General features: G+C 36.8%; 6 non-coding genes across 6 annotated transcripts; all 6 read right to left on the bottom strand.

The window, feature by feature from the left end:
• Positions 1-11,675: 11,675 nt before the first annotated feature.
• On the bottom strand, positions 11,676-11,746 carry Trnag-gcc (transfer RNA glycine (anticodon GCC)). The gene has a single exon. It is a non-coding gene; the product is annotated as a tRNA-Gly (tRNA).
• A 301-nt stretch (positions 11,747-12,047) lies between these two features.
• On the bottom strand, positions 12,048-12,118 carry Trnag-gcc (transfer RNA glycine (anticodon GCC)). Its single transcript has one exon. It is a non-coding gene; the product is annotated as a tRNA-Gly (tRNA).
• Positions 12,119-13,911: 1,793 nt separating this feature from the next.
• Positions 13,912-13,985, bottom strand: Trnag-gcc (transfer RNA glycine (anticodon GCC)). Its single transcript has one exon. It is a non-coding gene; the product is annotated as a tRNA-Gly (tRNA).
• Positions 13,986-14,569: 584 nt separating this feature from the next.
• On the bottom strand, positions 14,570-14,640 carry Trnag-gcc (transfer RNA glycine (anticodon GCC)). Its single transcript has one exon. It is a non-coding gene; the product is annotated as a tRNA-Gly (tRNA).
• Positions 14,641-16,192: 1,552 nt separating this feature from the next.
• Trnag-gcc (transfer RNA glycine (anticodon GCC)) lies at positions 16,193-16,263 on the bottom strand. The gene has a single exon. It is a non-coding gene; the product is annotated as a tRNA-Gly (tRNA).
• A 595-nt stretch (positions 16,264-16,858) lies between these two features.
• Trnag-gcc (transfer RNA glycine (anticodon GCC)) lies at positions 16,859-16,929 on the bottom strand. Its single transcript has one exon. It is a non-coding gene; the product is annotated as a tRNA-Gly (tRNA).
• Positions 16,930-17,009: the final 80 nt, after the last annotated feature.

The raw sequence follows: 17,009 nt of genomic DNA, 5'->3' as shown, positions 1-17,009 counted from the left end.
TTGCATGCCCTTTTATACCAGCATAGAGTTAAATGCTTATCTTCACTGATTTTTGCAGTCATTAAAGGGATAGTACAGTATTGGTGGAGATGAGAATTGGGCTTTTAAGTTTTTGCAAGATACCAAGAAAACACTTATAAAATAATACAGAGCATACCATTTTAAGAGGAATTGAAAGTTTATTTGATGAAAATCGGGTTTGAAATGACTGAAACATCCAAAAACAAAGTAAAACAAAGCAATCGTAATAAAGTGTGGGTCCCACACTTTATTAGAATCGCTCTATTTTGGATATCTCAGCCATTTCAAAACCAATTTTCATCAAATAAACGTTGAATTCATCATAGAATCACATGCTCTTTCATATTTCATAAGAGGTTTCTCATTATCTTAAAAAAAAAATGTTAGAAAACTGAAATTAGGTCTCAACCAAAACTGTACGATCCCTTTAAGGCTAAAGGTCTGAAAATATGATCATAACCATGGACATGCCATTGTGACCATCTATTGTAACTTTTGTCCCAGAGCCTCATAGCTACCACCCCAAAGAGCGGCCACGTGGTCAGACCGGCGTCTCGTGTCAAAGACACAAGACCTGGACCTGCCAGCAGGAAGGGGCAGAGTGCTGCAAGGAAGAGAGGGGTGCAGTCAGAGTCATCAGAGCTTGACCAGGAACCTACCCAAAGTAAAGGTAGTGTGATATCTAGAAAAAAAACAAGTACCGCATGTGGAAAAGCACTTGAATAAACCAGTTCAAAGTTGCATGTATATTCTGGGCATAAGCAGATAAAGGTCCGCTGAGAAAAACAGCATAATCAGACATGGAGTTGTAATGAGCATTGTTGAAATAGACAGTGCCTGAATGGTTTCTTTACATTGCAGTGAAAGAGCATTCCTAAGCATTTAAGGGAGCTTGTTGGCATAAAGACAAGTAGGATTACGTAAGTAGGTGGGTGAAATTTAGATTTGTGACTGTTCTGTTGCGATTTTTAAAAATTCGGGATCATTTGAATCATGGCTAAGTGTGAACTGGTCTTCCACACCTCATCGTTTCACACAGCTACAAGAATGATAATTTTGTCATGAGGACTATACCAGTAAATTTATCTATCTGCTGACAATATTAATGGTATGTAAAGTATTCCAAAATTTGTGTCTATTTCTGCCTCTAGCTCAGCAGCCTCTGTCACATATCATCAGTAGGGTTCTCAAATATAAAATGTGCTCATTGTAAGCCAAATTACTGTTCCCATGGTAGAAGTGGAACATCTTATAATCCATGACTATTCAGTCACAATAGTTGACAAATACCTGGTAAGGTCCTATGCCTTTTAAATAGTCTATTCAGCTGGCAGAACTTTCAGCCGTTAGGCCTCTGTGCACTCTCTTGTGTGTAGTCATCACAGTTTGTGCATGAGATCACCTGTGAATTTTTAAAAATAGTTCTTAAACCCATGAAATTCTTCCATCGAGATGTTTTAATTGCAACTAATTAACAAATTGCCTTACATCGACTGATCGACGTAAATAAGCACTGAATTGATCAGTTCACTGATCAGTTCAGTGCTTTATTTACGTCGATTTAGGGCAATTTGTCAATCAGTTGCAATAGTTCCTAGACCTTTACACAAGTTGCTCCAAATGGATTGTTTATATGAGCAGCTAATGAGAATTAAACTGCTTTGATTACTAGTAGTTAACAAATCATGACTGTAAGGATATGAATTTTGCACAGTTTCAGTGATATTCTCCTCCCCCCCCCCCCCCCCCCCCCACACACCTTCTTCTTAACTGGCAAACTTTTTTTTTTTTTTTTCCAATGACACAATTTCTGGTCATCTATTTCAAGTATGTATTATCTTACCTCTCAACAGCCAAGATACGTTTGTGGACAACAGGAGCACGCCCTCGTTTGGTGGGAGATACAACAGACCTGGACATTCTTCTCAACAGCTTGGAAGACACGACGAAAGAATTTCGGTAAGTCTTCCAGCAGATGAGAAGTTTTAGTACCTAGAGACAAACCTGCTTTGAGTTGGTCAATTTTGTTTTTTTTTTTCTCGTCTTGCGTCTTCCATTTGGCAGCAAGGAGGCGCAGTGGTAACCATGTCTGCCGCACAGTCAAAATTCCTGGGGTCTGAGTCTCAGTGAGAGCAGCCTAGCAATGTGTGATCATGACATCCCTCTAGCAGAGATGCCAACCAATACGATTTTATAGTATTTAGTAAGATAAACGCAGTGTGAAATACAATAATAGGATATTGCCTCCTGAAAGTATGTTGACTTTTCATCTTTCAAGTAAAATGTAAAATGAAGCCAATATCAACCACAGAAGACTGCAGAAAACAGCGCTGTCATATAGAAAGATATACCAATGTACTAAATACCTGCAACCCCTACAAAAGCATTGAATGACGAGCCTAAATGGGCGGGAAATGCACGGATGCTTTACAATTTTCTCATCAATGTTGATGAAGTAGCAACATTTTTACATGCTTGTTCTTACCGGGGAAACATTTTTTCTGACATTTCACTTGCCCGGAGCCAGCGGGCTAGTGATGATGTCAAGATTTCATGAAAATCTGATTTTCCTCTCAAAAATCTGATTTTTTTTGGATATTCCATCTGTTTTTCTATGTCAAGAAGTTGGCATCTCTGCACTCTGCCCCTTTTAAGGGGACCCAACTTGAAGACCCTGTGCGTAAAAAGAATCTCCAACTCGTGCATGCACGGGTTCCCACTTTACTTCCCAGAAAGAGCACGATGCAAAGTCAGAGTACAGAGCACTCCTGCTATAATGAAAACGGTTATAATGAAATTCCGGTTACAGCAAAGTAAAAATTTAGGCTGCAACATTATCCGCTCAGTGTTTTTATTGTTTATTTGTTTGGTTATAATGAAATTTCAATACAATGAAAGAAAAATGCCGGTCCCGAAAACTTTGTTGTAACGGAAGTCCACTGTAGTGGTAGTCCATCCTCTACACGATCTGAACAATGGGTAAATGATACAGGCCCAGTTTGGCTTGCCTCGGATCACTGGTGATAGTCAAATGCATCAACTGGTCAAATTTTGCAGTACAAGAAGAAGAGGAGTAAGAAGAAGCTAGATAAGCTAGAGAAGAAAAGGGACGAAGAGAAAGAAGAATGAAGGAACAAGATGCCACATGTAGTCACTGACTGTTCTTCTGGTAGATTTTTTAATAATTTTTTTCTCACAGGGTTTACCTACACATCTAATAGCATTCCATTTGATTTCATACAGTTTCAAATTCTTCAAAAGAAAGCAAGCATCATCCGATTACAGAAAAAAATTATATTGTTGGTGTTCTTTGTGACATGTCTCTCACATTCCTAGGGAGACTTTGGAAGCACCGAGGGAAAGGCGAGCGGTCGACCAGTTCCTGGAAGAAGCGCAGAGGGAAGTGACAAAGATGGTATGATATACGGTATACGCCATATAATACGAGGGGTTTTCATTTTTGCAATTTTTGCAAGTCAGGTGCTATTTGCAAATTTTACAACAAGCAAAAGTATTAACTTAGATCCCAACATGAATGCCGCATGCATTTGTACATTTCTCCGTCCATTACTGTACTCCATGATCACTAATTCAATCACTTGCAAAATTGTCAGGAAGTCCCAATTCACAAAAAGATTAGAATTGCTAAATATAAGGGTTATGCAGTACACTTCATGTAAGTGTAAAGGATCTTTATCTTTGCACAGTGTGGAGAACCCACTTCTAACCCACTTTGCTCATTCAGTTGAACCCACTTCACTTGTTTAGTTGAATCCACTTCACTCATTTAGTTGAATCCACTTCACTCATTCAGTTGAACCCACTTCACTTGTTTAGTTGTATCCACTTCACTCATTTAGTTGAATCCACTTCACTCATTCAGTTGAACCCACTTCACTCATTCAGTTGAACCCACTTCACTCATTCAGTCGAACCCACTTCACTCATTCAGTTGAATCCACTTCACTCATTTAGTTGAATTTAGTTGAATCCACTTCACTCATTTAGTTGAACCCACTTCACTCATTTAGTTGAATCCACTTCACTCATTTAGTTGAATCCACCTCACTCATTCAGTTGAACCCACTTCACTCATTCAGTTGAACCCACTTCACTCATTCAGTTGAATCCACTTCACTCATTTAGTTGAATTTAGTTGAATCCACTTCACTCATTTAGTTGAACCCACTTCACTCATTTAGTTGAATCCACTTCACTCATTCAGTTGAACCCACTTCACTCATTCAGTTGAATCCACTTCACGCGTATGAATATATCTGGTCAAATTCATCTCCTCAGATCTCGCTGCAACATGACTTCAAGCTTCAAACCTTGGCGGTGTCTAGAACCAACTCCTCCATCAGGAAATTCAGGCAGGAGCTACTCAACTTACAGAAACAGAACATGAGGTAAGAACATGTAGCCTGTGTCAAGGGCTTTCAAATGTTATGAAACCTTGTGTTCCTTCCACGAGGTGCTTTAGAGTCCACAGAACCTCTACAAAACTTGTCATAGAAATCAGTCAGCTGCTGTGGTTACAGTCCCTTTGTAATGGTTACTATAAGGCCTCAAATTCTTTTTCATTTTGTTTTTTGGTCCTGAGAGATGCAAAGTGCACTGTGAAACTTCAAAATATTTGTTGTCGTATTTTTTTTGCAAAATTTACGCTTCTTTAGAAGTTAAGGTTTAAAATTCTACATTGCTTCGAAGCAGAGACTCTGTTCTACAAAATGTGACATAAACTGAAAAATCCTGGCAGGAACAAACAGCTCCGAAAGCAAACAATGCCTTGGTGTCACAGTGAGGCCGTGAATAACTTAGATAATATTTATCATGTCAACCACACACTAAGTTTTCGTACATTTCCAGAGACATTAGGTTTGCCTCATATTCATTTTAGCATTGAGTCTAGATGAGCAATGTTGTGCGTAATCATGCCGTCCCCTCTAGTAGGAGGCAAAAACACTGTCTGTCAGATAGGACATTTAATGTAGGACCCACATGTGAGGATGTCACAACTCAAGCATGTAAAAGATCCCACTTCACTTCCTTGAAAAGAGCAGGGTGCTTACTTGGTGAAGTGGTCCACCCCACATTCCTAAACTGGGAATGTGACGGGTGAATGATGCTGACTCCTCATGGTTTCACCTCAGGTAACCAGCAGTACAGCCGACTCCTGTTATGACGAAGTCTGCGGGACTAGCACTTTTCTCTCATTATATGGAACTTTTGCTATGACCGAACTAATAAATGATAAAGAATATAGAGCTGATAATGTTGGGGCCTGAATTTTAACTTTGTTGTAACCAGAATTTCGTTTTAACTGTGTTCATTAAAACAGTAGTGCACTGTAGTCAGCAAACGGTATCAACCAAGCACATTAAGCCATACGAAAAGAAGAAGAAGAAGCATGATTTTGCACTCTTATTCATTCCAATGTGTTCATTCTGCACCTCACCATGCCCAAAACAGACTGGACACCAAGCTTGCAGAGTTGAAGAAACAGAAGACACAGCCAGATGAGCCGAGCCCTGAGGCAGTGAAAAATGCGGGCATATTCCTTGCAGATCTCCAAGACCTCCACACAAAGTATGCGTCCAAGCATCCCAAAGACTTCAAGACACTGGTAAGCACCCATTCTTGTTTTCTATAGATTAATTAAACAAATCTTATGGCTGGGGCTGTAGAATGCAGCATACTGTTTGATGTGTATAAAATGTTGAAGTGTTTAATCTTTAATAAAAAACCCATTTTGCAATGTGTCATCAATACCATGGAAACCGTGACGAAGTGTTGACTAATACTGCATACTCTTGTGAGTAGCTTTTGCTTGCTGATGTGAGATGCCTTGTACATCAATTTCTGCCAGGAAATCAAACAGAGCGTGTCATGAAAGCCTGATTCTGGCTGTTTTAAAGCCATGATATCATTGATTTTTTCCCTGTTATCAAACAAAACTGTTTTACTGAGACTTTTGTGCTTTTGTGTTTGTTCTGTTGTACAAGAAGACAAGTTGCCTGAAAGGCAATAATTCGTGATCATGATAATTTTTTTCTTATTTACATGCACTGGTATGTTTTAACTAGGGAAAGGGGAGTGTGGCATATCTGAAAATAAATAATGAATTATCAGATATGATCTTCAGGAGCTGTCTCATGACATTCAATTTTAATGTGACTACATAACCATAACATTTGTTGAAAGGTGCTATGAATGCTTTGTTTCTGTCCCCCTTTTTCAGAATTTTGGGGAACCATCAAATAATGCAGCAGCCATGTGCAGCCTAAAGTCATCCGCTGAGGCTGTGAAAACGCTGCGATCACTGAATGACCAGTTGCAAGATTGGTTGGACGCTCACTGACCTTCTCTCGTGGACAGTCTCAACTCTTTTGATATGCTGAGCATCGAGAAAAGTTCCCTGTATGTTCTTGTTATCACCGATATAGATTACAGTCATTTTGCAAACTGGATGAGGTGATGATCCCATTGCCTCTCATAGTTTTCCATTTGCTCGACTACGAACCTTCTGTGAAGTTTAATTTCATACATGAATTCGTGAAGAGGAATCATGTGCTTTGCATCATCTCAGTCAAAGATGCAATGATTTTATGAATTATGACATTTGAAATGGAGAAGGTTGTAGTTGCTAACTTACAGATGAAAATTATTTCACTTGTTTTGTGTTCACAAGAAGTGGAAAGTAGTGAGGGGATAAACATGACTGCCTTGTATATCTGCCTATGAAATTGTGGCTAATATCAAAACTTTCTGCTTCTTCATATTGTCCAATTTTTCAGTGAAACTTAACCCTAAAAAGACTGGGCTATTTAAGATCTCGGCCGTGGATCACGCGATCGCCGCAGAAATTTGCATAATGGTAGTGTGCCATGTAATCTACAAGATTGTATATTTGAATTTTCCAAAATAGTCTTCTTTTATTTTATTTTGATTAATTATGCTAATTTATGCGAGAAATCAGACTCTTTGATCTAAATCAGTAAATAAAGCTCCAAAAGTGCTCATTTTTGGTCTAATTATTCTTTGCGGCATTCTTAGCAAATGTACTTGAAAAAAAATTCGGTATCAAAATTAATTTCTTATTTATTTTATTGTTTTATGAATTTCTTATGTATTTCTTTGTTTTTTCGACCTTTTGTTTTTGTTGTTTTTTTTAAACAAAATTTGTGGCAGACACTTTTTGAAGCATAATACTCCTAAAACAAATTAATTTTAGCTATTGAGAGTAAAAATAAGCGTATTTATATGAACCATGTGAAAAAACTCAATTTGCATTGACTTTGTACACAAAATCACATTTTTGAGCCATTTTCGGCCTCACGTGCATGTACAAAAAGTTATGTAACTTCAGAACCGTACCCCCGGGCGTCACAAATTTGGTGTTAAAATGTGCGGGAAACTCGAAAGAAAAAAGTCATAGAGCATCGCGATGAGAGCATTGCGTGTTGCAGAGTAATCACGCGAAATGTCGAGGGGGGGCCTTTTAGGGCCCCCCCCCCCCCCAGTCTTTTTAGGGTTAAACTGATCTACACGTGTGAGTGTACTTTCCCTGTTAATGTTAACTTGACCACAAGAAATGAATGTTTGCTCTCAGCACATATCATATTATGTCATCATATTCCTCCACTTTACTCCGCAAATAGTAAACCAGGATTAATGGTATGAATACTGGGCAATCAAAGTGGGAAAGAAAGCTCAGATCCTCCACCTGATTACAATGCTGTTCTTAGAATGTCAGCCTAGCCAGAATAACATTAGGGCTGTACACCTTTTTTCCTTTTTATCTGAAGGGCCTTTCAAGAAGGCAGTATTCCAAACATGCACAGTCAAACCTGCCTTAGCGGCCACCTGTCTATAGCGACCACTGATAAATCGTCCCCCCCCCCCCCCCCACTCCCTGAGAAAAGCCATGTTAATGACCCTGTGCGTGGTGGGCACCTGTTTAGCACGGCCAGCGGCTACCAATTTTGTTTCCTGCAGTAGATCTTAAGCTGTCTATAGCAGCCACAGACCGATACAGAGCCACAGTCAAGCCAATGATTCAGCATATTTCGCTGCTCTGCAACCATGCCGGTCATTTATGGCCAGCATTTCAGTGATCACCACCGCTGCATTCACCCGCCATTCAGACATAATAATGAACTTGTGAAAAGTTTCCTTTCTGTACGCACGCTACTGGGCAACAATTCAAAGACTACCAGCTTTGTTCAAGTCATGAAGCAAGTGCATATATATCTGTGTTTGTGTAAGTATGCACTGATGTATACAATGATAATCCATGTAAAATGTAGGCAATACACACAAAATGTCGGATAACCTGTCTACAGTGGCCACCTGTCTATGACAGCCACTCTTTTCATTTCTCTTGGGGGACCACTATAGATAGGTTTGACTGTATTTTGATTCTGTGAATGCAGAAAGATCAAGGCAAACACTCAACGAAAGCTGGGCAATTGGACTTATCCATTCAATAAACGTGAATTTTCTGTGTTGCCTCCTCAAGATTGGAGCTCTACAACAATGTATGATGTCACAAAGTGAAACAATATGAAGAAATTATCTTCAAATCATTCATTCATGTTCAGTAGACATATTACTGAGATATGTAAGGGCAAATTTCTTTCCTTGTGCCTTCTCAAACAGCTAGATCAAGTGCTCTTTTGATGTCAAAGAAAAATGAAAGTGTATTGCATGACATTCACTGTACCCTCTTTTCATGGTGGCTCTTCTTGCTGTATCTCCCACAATCTTCAATCTGTAGAAAGCATTCATCTTCCTTGCCAGGAATTTTCTACCAAACACTTTGTGGCATTAAAAAAAAAAAAAAGCACACCAAGTCTTGCGTGTTGTACATAGTTTTACTGCTGTAATTGTAAGCAGACTGCCTAATACAGTATAGTGGATGGTGTACAGTGTATACATTTTAACACGTTCATTCAAGCTATGCAAAGTCGAGCATGAATTATGATATTTTGGGATACCATACCTACTTTTTAGGTATTCTGTAAAGGGTTTTTCCTTTCATGCGATATTACGACTGTATAATTGGCCTTTATCCACTGCACACCCAAGTGTTGCTTTCTGAGTAGGAGCCTTAAATCTTGTGCATCAGGCAGAAGTGGGCGTTCAGCTGCATGAGGAGACTTTCATTTATGTTACTGGCATAACTACCAAGAGAAGGATACAGCATCAAATTGTTAGGAGAGAATTCAACTCCTAGTAACTGATGTTGTTAGGCACTGTGAGAAATTACTGTCTCACAGTTGCATGATACCTAATGTTTGAAGTCATAGTCAGAAATATGCAATAGGGCATGACCAGCTGTAAGCTAACAAAGAATTTGATACTTACATCACTCTGATGAAATTATCAATACTCGATGATAGATATATATATATATATTTTTTTAGCTCTCCTTTTTGAAACATTAACTTTGGAATAGTTTCAGTAAATTTGGAAGGGTTAAGAAAGGTAATGAAATATAACTCAAAAGATGTCACCTTGTTGTTAAACTGTTGTGTGTCGCACATACTGAAAGTAACATGCCATTTATGACCTTATGTAAATGGTTTTCAGTATTGTATATATACTTGTATGTACTATTTACACACTGTCTTGAATTGACTACGAAATATATTGTTTGAGTGATAATAAAAAGATAATATACATATAAGCATAAAATGATACTACATGTATGTTTAGCTGACATTCATGTATTTCGATGAGGTGACTGTGTATTTGCATCATAATGCAAAAATTGATGTGGCTTGATTTTTTTTTTTTTTTTTGTTGTTGCTTGAAACATCACAGTGATTTTGCCCTGAGCGGTGTGTCAAAGAACAACTGTAGTTTTTTAATATCACAGTTATGAGAATTTTCAATCTCACACATTTTCAAGAAACAATACAATCTGGTGCAACCGCAATAAATTCCAATTAGAGAGGATGATGATGCCATCCCCTCACAAGTCTCTTAAGGACCTACAGACAATCTTCACACAATATTCTTGTTTTGAAATCAGATACACTGTATATATTCAGCACCAAAAGGATTGTGTTGTATTATTGTGATAGCACCATACATGTATCATCACTCTTTCTTAAATATATTGCAGGGAGAAGCTTGAAAATTTGACTACTTTCTTGTTATTGCCGATTTTAATCGATCAATTGATTGGTTGACTAATTCTACATGTATTTCATATGCCGACAATGAAAAATAAATATATTATTGGCCAGTAAACATTCGATATAGATAAGTATAGCATCATTTCAATTTTCAGCATGAGTAAAGGAATGCGATGCTAGTTTGTTTGTTTGTTTTTTAAGAAATAAGGTAAGACCAAAAAACCTCAAGAGCTTGATTATGAGTCATCGTAATAAGTCATTATAACGCAGAGAAGATAAAAATCAAAATGTGTACAATAAACAACATGATTTTGCTCTTTTATCATAAATAATGAAGTATCATAATTATCCTACATCCCAAGTTACTAGTACATTAATTTCACAATTTTGTTTGTTTGCTTTGATTCCATCCAATAGAGTCTACTTGAACATAACATCGTTACATGGCACTGCACTTTATAGAGCTTTTATACACAAGGCTGTCATAATTACGCTGCTGAACAGTAAATGTTGCAAATTTCCCCTTTATGTCAGAGCGGTAGATGTTTACTGTGATTTCAGTGAACAATTATGAATACACTACCTGTATATTTTATTCATCACTGTGTTCCATCAAACCGAGGTACGTCATTAAACTTTTCTTCTTCTTTTTTAGTTACTGATGATACAAACTTTTTATTGATCATTGTGTTCCATCAAACCGAGATATGTGATAAAACACTTTTTTTTTCTGTAAAAGTTACTGATGATACAAACTTAGAAAACAAAGGAAATACAACGAATCGCTTTCTGCATGTGAACACTTTTGTACATATTTTGGAGAACTTGTCAATTCCACCAGGCTGTTACTAAAGATGCTCTTAAAACTGGAAAACAATTTTCTAAGAGATCCAGTAAATGGCCCTGACGGGGAATTAAGCTCTCCGTGTAACTCTGAATTTGTACAAGTACAACCATGATATCTGGAACGAGCGAGAAAAACAAGAAGTATGCATAAGGTGGTGTCGGGAGTTCTTTTGATTTTCTTTAAAACGAAATCAAAGATTACTGAAGTGCGTTATCATATAACAGAGTAAAAAACAAGTGAACTGGGTGCTGTATTTGCACTCTAAATTGGTTGATAAACCCCCCACACATCACTCGTTTAACGAATACAATACCTTTAAAAGATTTGCAACAGAAGTGTTTTTGTTTTGTAATAATTATATATTTATATATGTATATATACATATATATATATATATATAGGCCTATATATATATATATGAATTGACAACTGTATGTTACAGTAAAAATAAAAACTACGTGTATGTGCATGTCCAGGAATTCCGATTGGTAAACGAGAATTCTACAATTGAAATATACCAATGCTTTCTGTTTGACCACAAATAATTTCCCAAATTCTTTCGGAATTCTTGAAAACAACATTAAGATTCCAACAACAACGCCGACCAAAAAAAAAAAAAAAAAAAAAATACATGTACCTTAAAGTAAAGACAAAAACAAAAATGCATTGGCCGGGAATCGAACCCGGGCCTCCCGCGTGGCAGGCGAGAATTCTACCACTGAACCACCAATGCTTCCTGCTTGATGTTGAAGTTTATGTTAGATTTCCCACAATAATGTTGTGTGCATGACGTATGAAACTTATGACGAAGAGAAATACTTGCACTTTATTAAGGTGAGGAAAAAAAGACACAAATCACGGGTCCAGCGAACATGATGCTTAGAGAAACATTTTTAAAAATGGCAAAAGAGGTTGTTTAAACGATAAATTGTACGACGAAATTAAAAAAACCCCACAAAACAAGTTATATCAAATCACACACACACAAAAAAAAGCACAAAAAGTAAAAAACAAAACAAAGCAAAACCAGGCATTGCATTGGCCGGGAATCGAACCCGGGCCTCCCGCGTGGCAGGCGAGAATTCTACCACTGAACCACCAATGCTTCCTGCTCGGTTTGGAAGATTATTTTAGATGTCGTTAAGACAGAAACAAAAAGATGTCCTGTGCATGACGTGACACTTGTGGTGAAAAGAAATAGTATAGGTTTTCCAGCCCAATTTCATCAGATTTGTATTCGAATTAATAAAAGGGCGTTTAAAATTCAAGCGATTTTGGTCACTGCTCTACTCTCACGGTTCATTTTAATTCTTTGAGTATTCAATTTAATTTCATGTCATTCCTTTTAGATTTTATTTAATTCAATTTAGAGAGAAATTCATTCAATTTAACGACTTAAAGTTGGCATTCAATTCGCGCCAGCTGCAGGATAGACGTTCAAATTCCTGCCAAATACCAGTTTCAATTTCATTTATAGGAACACAACTTCGCACTTTAAACGTTCGAATTCAATCAACATACACAACTTCTACGGGCCTTTTTTCACTGTCATACGATCGGATGATACAATTTCATTTTCATTTCAAAGTCTCATTTAATAGTATTTCTTTCCTGTCGACCTTTCTGTCACTTTTCAATTCATCCCTACCAGAATGGATATAACACTTAGGAAATAGCCACATCCCAGAATATCTTAGGGGTCCTATACGTCCAAATCAATATTGATCCATTTTGATTCCATTCCATAGTTCCCCGTGTCCATATCATAAATTGCCGCAATCGGATTAGCTATAGAACGACCTATTTCACCTAAAGGTTATATCGCCAGTTTTACTGGTTGTCAAGTCATGCTTCATCCACTAATTCTACCCGTATTCGAGATGTTCACGTATACTCTGCAATAGCAGCGGCTAAAATCGTGTATGAATAAAGTGTAAATGTCTTTTTTTGAAAGTGGGGTTATATATAAGCTAGTATGAGTCAAAGATCACATTTCAAGGTATCTTAAGTTTGCACATTGAAAACAGCTGAGTAACTTCAAAAAAAATAAAAGCATCAACGAAAAAGATTGCCTATACTTTGTAGTTGCACGTTTGCCTTATCGTGAATTTGAATTTCTTAACGCTCTCCACGGCGGTGCTGATGCAAATTTGAATGCGTTGCACTTGCCTCTTTAATTTGAATGCCCTTTTTACACCCCTGTGTGAGAAACTCATGAAATCGCATGCTGATGAAATTAAATTGAATGAACTATTTACCTTTTTGAATGTCGATCTCGGTGATCATTCAAATTCACTCGAACTTGAATGACCGCGTCGTTAAATCGAATGCAAATCTGATGAAATTTGGGCCCCAAAACCTATAATTGCTCTTTAAGTTTCATTTCATTTCATTATCTCATTTCATTTTATTTATCTACATCATTCGAGAAAGATAAAAAGAAGCATAATTTATGACATAACATGCAAATCAAAACAGCGATGACACAAAATATTGATACTATACAAATCAGTACAAATTACACAATAATACACCTGACAATAAATGATGTATATAAGATGGAATGTACATGATAAAGCCTTTACATGGCTTGCAAAACTGTACATTCCTAATAGTGTAAAAAACAACAACAACAACAGATTAGAACCGGCAGAAAAAAGGAAATACTTTTAAAAAGAAATGAAATAATCAAAACGTAATACATAAATATGTAAATAAGTTGAAAAAAAACACAAATCACGGGTCTAGCCAACACAATGCCTAGAGAAACAAAAACAAAAAACAAAAACCAAATGGCAGTAGAAGCTGTTTGAACAATATTAATATGAATACATATAAAATTATATCATAGCACAAAAAGCACAAAACAATACCAACAAAACAGAGCAAAAAACATATTGCATTGGCCGGGAATCGAACCCGGGCCTCCCGCGTGGCAGGCGAGAATTCTACCACTGAACTTGCACCAATGCTTCCTGCTCGATTTGGAAGTTTATTTCAGATGTCGTTAAGACAGGGACAAAAGGATGTCCTGTGCATGACGTGACACTTGTAATGAAAATAAAAATTTCATTTCATTTCATTATATCATTTCATTTTATTTATCTACATCATTCGAGAAAGATAAAAAGAAGCATAATTTATGACATAACATGCAAATCAATACAGCGATGACACAAAATATTGATACTATACAAATCAGTACAAATTGCACAATAATACACCTGACAATAAATGATGTAAGATGGAATGTACATGATAAAGCCTTTACATGGCTTGCAAAACTGTATATTCCTAATAGTTGAAAAAAAAAAAACCAGAATGGAACCGGCAAAAAAAGGAAATAATTAAAAAAAGAAATGAAACAATCAAAACATATATGTAAATATAGGTTGAAAAAAAAAGGAAAACACAAATCACGGGTCCAGCAAACACAATGCCTATAGAAAAAAAAATGGCAATCGCAATTAATATGAAAACATACTAGAAAATTGGATCATAGCACAAAAAGCATAAAACAACAACAAAACAAAAACAAAACAAAAACAAAACATATTGCATTGGCCGGGAATCGAACCCGGGCCTCCCGCGTGGCAGGCGAGAATTCTACCACTGAACCACCAATGCTTCCTGCTTAATCGAGAATTGTTTTCGAAGCTTCTTACTTATACTTTGCATGTGATTTCATGTGTGACAAAATGAAATACTTCCCCATGAGCAGGTAGAGCATAGACCAATTCGCATTTAAAATACTGTGACTTATGTCGGCTATAACTTGGGGGGGGGGGGGTCCAGCATCCATAGAAGAAGAGCTGATTCACTGGGTTACAAGAGCCAGGTGCATTGCTATGACATCGCATAAATCTACATTATTTTGTTATAGGCATACTGCCGCCTTCCAGTTATGGCCAAAATAGAAAACAGCACCCATCCCCAATCGGGATATACTACGTATATAAATTATGGAGTTGTTGCAGAACAAGCTCAACTTACGTGATATAGGCCTACATAAATGTGAACAAGGAGACTGTAAATACCCAGACCATGTCATAATTAGCTCATAAAACATGTGCTCATTTCGGAAAATGACCTTTCCTTTTTTTCTCATTCTGTTAGACATTTTACTCCATTTAGAAGCAACATAATAAGCTTGCCCGACCTAAAAATTTGTGGAATTCATGTCTTGAAGAAGTGGCCTTGCGTATAGACCATGCAGGGGACCAGAAATGGCGGTAATACTTTGGGGGAAATCAATTCCACTTCTTAGCATTGAGTGCATCACCAAATTATTTCTTTTATTATGGCCAAATATTAGGCATTTATGGCATTTACTCTCAGTTGCTGGCAAGTAGACGTGCTGGCAAGCTCTATAATATAAATGATAATTAGTATAGTAGATTACAGATTATTATCTCAGTGCATCGTCATGCATGCCTGTTATGGTAAATGACCTTTTTCTGCATGATATGCGCAAAGTGGAACTATACGAGGTGTCGTAGTAATCACTCCTTTAGAGTATATTATTCCCCATGCAAAATAAATAAATAAATAAATAAATAATAAATAAATAAATAAATAAATAAATAAATAAATAAATAAATAAATAAATAAATAGATGAATAGATAAACCGATGCTCAGGCCAGTTTTTCTTTCTTATACAGTGTTGGAGGTTTATTGCAACTGATTGACAAATTTTCCTACATCGACGTAAATAGCAATGAATACTCAGTATTATTAATCAGCGTTTATAGTAGTCCTACAGTTGCCATGATGCAGAATCCTGTTGGAAGTTAAAATCTGTGTTAAAAAAGTAAACAACTTCAAGTTTTAAAAAAAGTGTATATTTACAATGAAAATGTCTCTTTTTTGGACTCACGCTGTACTCACTTTTGACACTGTAAAAATTTGTATTCCCTGGTTTAATAGTATGATTGTGTCAGCAGAAAGAATTATCAGAATGCGATAATCAACAATCATTAATTCAATTTATCAATTCATACATTGAACATGCTTGGAACTCTTTAAACGGTCGACTGATGCTCGTTGCTTATTTAAAAGTTTTCTTCTGCTTCTTGCAACATGAAAAAAAAAAATGAAGAAGAGATATATTTGAAATCATTAAAGAAGGAAATGAGGAAGAAAATTAAAAGAATGTATATACGGAGAGCAAAAACATATTGCATTGGCCGGGAATCGAACCCGGGCCTCCCGCGTGGCAGGCGAGAATTCTACCACTGAACCACCAATGCTTCGATGAAGTTCAAGCATAATTTATTCACAAAATTTGTTTGGGGCTTCCCGAGCTTCCTTCGAGTTGATGACATCACTACCTCTGGATAACATGCAAGAGCTATGTGCAGTCACAGTGAAAACTTGTGAAACATTTCACAAATTTCTTGTTTGAAATCAGATTTTCATTAAATTTCCAGCATCCTGTTGGTCTTTAGTATTACTATCAGATGTTGTTAAATAGAATCGGCTTTCCACATTCGATGTAGAGCTGTACATTTGTTAGTTTCAATAGATTTTTGAGTTTCATTTAACGTTAGAAATAATATGCATCATTAGCCATGCAAAGTTAATTTAGTATAATTTCTCTTTAAAAATCTGCTTACTATTAATCTGTGCAATTTGAATCACACTCTCCCTGTATCCGGAGGCTTCCCAGACAGGTGATGTGCGTTTTGCATTTCCTACAAAACAAATTTTCTCTTATTCTTGCCAAGTGAAAAAAAAAAGTGGAAAAAAATTTCAATCTGGTAAGGAGATCAAACTGTTATAGAGTCTGCAAGGATGAAAGTTAAAATTAATGCAAAAAAAAAAAAAAAAAAAAAAAAAACATATTGCATTGGCCGGGAATCGAACCCGGGCCTCCCGCGTGGCAGGCGAGAATTCTACCACTGAACCACCAATGCTTGATGTCTATGAGGGGTAAACTTACCGTATATATATCAATCTATGTGATGACCTGCGAGCACTCCGCATGTCAAAGCAG

Source organism: Diadema antillarum, unplaced genomic scaffold, assembly GCF_040938485.1.
Source record: "Diadema antillarum isolate AM-2024a unplaced genomic scaffold, OU_Dant_1.0 seq00000953_RagTag, whole genome shotgun sequence".
Taxonomy (NCBI): Eukaryota; Metazoa; Echinodermata; class Echinoidea; order Diadematoida; family Diadematidae; genus Diadema; species Diadema antillarum.
This window is presented reverse-complemented; position numbering and strand designations above follow the sequence as displayed.